The 3,643-nt window shown below is 35.9% G+C and overlaps 1 protein-coding gene across 1 annotated transcript in view; it reads left to right on the forward strand.

Moving 5' to 3' along the window:
* Positions 1 to 1,213: 1,213 nt before the first annotated feature.
* fut8b (fucosyltransferase 8b (alpha (1,6) fucosyltransferase)) overlaps positions 1,214 to 3,643 on the forward strand; it is a 227,019-nt gene continuing 224,589 nt past the window's right edge. Inside the window, 1 exon segment of the mRNA XM_043218630.1 lies at positions 1,214 to 1,436. The gene's annotated coding sequence lies outside the window, so the exon portion shown is untranslated.

The following is a 3,643-nucleotide window of genomic DNA, read 5'->3' on the forward strand; positions in this document are numbered from 1 at the left end:
TTATTTATGGAGATATACAGATATTTATTTATGGAGATGATGTAGTACAGACATGCTTGTAAAGGTGACCCTCGACAATCCCGCAAGCTGTTCTTACATTTTCGGTCAATTTTAAAATTACAAAGATTTTTTCTACCACTTTGTGTAAAAGTATTGTATTGGTTCGCATGTGCATTTTTATTTGTTTTATTTATTTTTATTAATTGCATAAATTGTGGTATTTTTAATTATTATTATTCCACATTGTTTTACTACCCCTTAAAGATGAAAAAGATGATATTCCAATGCCATGATGCTTTCGAATAATTACCTGGTTGAATAAGTATTTATTTGCATATGTAATATTTATTTAAAAAGGAAAATAAAATATTGCCATGGTAAGAGTGTTGCTCTTAAATAATGCTATTTATTTATTTGCGCGTGTAATATTTATTAAAGCATGCAAATTTGACATCTGTTTAATGCGTGCATGCATTTATGTATTTTTTAAATTATGCGTCCATAAAAATATGCATAGAAATGCTGCTGTTGTTTATTTATTTATGAAGTGGAAATGGAAGATATTGCATTGCTGTAAATAAATAAAACTAATTAAAAGTAATATTGAATACTGTAAGCTTATGACAAGTTAAACCAAACTTTTGATTTCCTCAGTAACACGTTATGTTAACTTTGATGAAGTGCATTAAGGTGTATTGCATTAACCATTTACTGCATGGCAGAGCAAGGTTAATGAGTTAATAGCGTGTGATGCGATGGTGTGTGTGTGTGTGTTTTATATTCTCCACAGACAGACCCCAGTGACAGTGAGCGGGTCCCGTGAATGATGATGGTCGGTGCGGCGCTGACATGCGCAGTGCGCGGATGCTGCTCGGTGGATGTGTGCGTCTGCCCGCTGATTTCATCTCACACACGCGCTCCTCTCCATCCTTCAGGATCTTCCTCCGGAGCGGCGGGGATTTTACGGTACGTGAGTCTGTTCGCGCGTGCAAATAAACGCGTTTGCGGCGGCGCGCGCCGGACGCGTCTCGAACCTAGACGCGCGTGCGGCACGACTAGGATAAACACGCGCGCGGCGTTGAGATGCACGCAGCGTTTCTGGTCGTGCGCTTGATAGCCAGCGACGTTTTTTGGGGGCTTCAGCAGCAATTTTGGACGTAAACACAGCGGCGTTCCAAGTCTGCGCTACAGTTAGGACGTCGGAAGTGTGTGGAGCGATTTGGAACACGATTACAGACGCGTTCCGAGTCAACGGCAGTTTTGGTCTTGGCGTGTGTGCGCGCGCGTAGCGTTTTTAGGCATCATAACAGACACTTCCAAGTCAGCAACATTGTAAGACTCGCCTGTGATGCGGTTTGTGGGTTTTGAGAGCGGCCTGTTGCAGCGAGTCTCGTGGATGGAGAAAACACGTTGACGTCTGAAGAAGCTGGTTTAGGGTATGGTTGTATTTTTAGGACTGTGTGATGTGTCTTTTGTTTACAGCCAAATGACTTCAAGAGCTGATGCTAAAGAAAATCATTGATTTATTGTGGTACATGAACACTTGTTTTAAGTGCAGGAAAAATCTATCTATCTATCTATCTATCTATCTATCTATCTATCTATCTATCTATCTATCTATCAAAAGCTAATTTTTCGTTTAAATTCGACTGATGCATGCTGTTATGCAGTCATGTTTTCACTGTATTTTATTTTTTCGCGTGCCCTATGTATGTGTACTTCCATAATGCGACCTATTTAAGAAAACCCACAGGGTGGGACTCTATTTTATTCATTAGGAATTGATTGGATCGTGAAAAGGGGTGTCTGCAGCAGAACGAAAGTCGTGGGTTTGGAGAGAGGCGTGGAAAGTGTATGGGATTCATGGTGTCAGATGAAAAGGAACGTCTAGATGCAGAGCAAGTTCTTACAATTTGATGAATAATTATAAACTTTTTTTATACAGAATGTGCACTGATATACGGAAGCCTGTTAGCATCACTAATCTGTTTTCTTGCAGTTCTGACTTTATTTCTCACAGTTCCAAATTTACATCTCATAATTTCAAGTTTATTTCTCACAATTCCAAATTTATATTTCACAATTCCAAGTTAATATCCCAGAATTCCAAGATTATATCATTACAATTTCCAAATTTACAGACCGCAATTTCAAGTTTACCTCTCAGGATTCAGAGGTTCTCACAGGATTCAAGTTAACCTCACAATTCGGAAGATATAGCTCACAATTCCAAGTTTATTTCTCATAATTCCAAATTTATTTCTCACAATTTGGAATTTATATCTCTCTCACAATTTCCGAGATTGTATTTACAATTCCATCACAATTCCAAATTTACATTTCATAATTCCAAGTTTTTCTCAAAATTCCAAGTTTATATCAAGAGTTTATATCTCAGAATTCAGAGTTCACATTTTAAAATTCGAGTTTATTTCTCACAATTCGAGTATACACCTTGCAATTTCAGTTTATATCTCACAATTTTGAATTTACACTCTCAAAAATTATATTTCTCAATTCCGAGTTTATATTCTAGAATTTCAAGATTGCATCTTACAATTTCCAATTTTACATCTCACAATTTCAAGTTTATCTCACGATTCCAAGTTCCCTTTCAGTCGGTCACTCCGAGTCACGTCGGATGAATTGGGAATCCCAACTCGTCGGTCATCCGACGTAACGTCTTCGTTCCTCAATTAATCTCACAATTCGAATTTATATCTCGCAATTCGAGTTTATTTCTCACAATTTGGAATTTATATCTCTCACAATTCCGAGATTATATTTTATAATTCCGAGTTTACATATCACAGTTCCAAATTTACACCTCATAATTCCAAGTTTATATTTCACAGTTTGAATTTGCTTCTCATAATTCCAAGTTTATTTCTCACAGTTCCAAATTTATCAGTTTGGAATTTACATCTCAAAGTTTCAAGTTTCCATTTCACGGTTCCAAGTTTATCTCACAAATTTTGAGTTTATATCTAACAATTCCGAATTTACGTCTCAGAGTTCCAAGTTTATTTCACAGTTCCGATTGTCGTCTCACAATTCCGAGTTCATATCTCACAATTTGGAATTTATAGCTCTCTCACAATTCCCGATATTATAAATTATAATTCCGAGTTTACATATCACAGTTCCAAATTTATATTTCACAGTTTGAATTTACATCTCACAATTGCAAATTTGCATCTCATAATTCCAAGTTTATTTCTCACAATTCCAAATTTGTATCAAGAGATTATATCTTACAGTTTGGAATTTACATCTCAAAGTTTCAAGGTTCCATTTCACGGTTCCAAGTTTATCTCACAAATTTTGAGTTTATATCTAACAATTCCGATTTTACGTCTCAGAGTTCCAAGTTTATTTCACAGTTCCGATTGTACGTCTCACAATTCCGAGTTCATATCTCACAATTTGGAATTTATAGCTCTCTCACAATTCCCGATATTATAAATTATAATTCCGAGTTTACATATCACAGTTCCAAATTTATATTTCACAGTTTGAATTTACATCTCACAATTACAAATTTGCATCTCATAATTCCAAGTTTATTTCTCACAATTCCAAATTTGTATCAAGAGATTATATCTTACAGTTTGGAATTTACATCTCAAAGTTTCAAATTTCC

This window comes from Puntigrus tetrazona, chromosome 20 (genome assembly GCF_018831695.1).
Source record: "Puntigrus tetrazona isolate hp1 chromosome 20, ASM1883169v1, whole genome shotgun sequence".
Taxonomy (NCBI): Eukaryota; Metazoa; Chordata; class Actinopteri; order Cypriniformes; family Cyprinidae; genus Puntigrus; species Puntigrus tetrazona.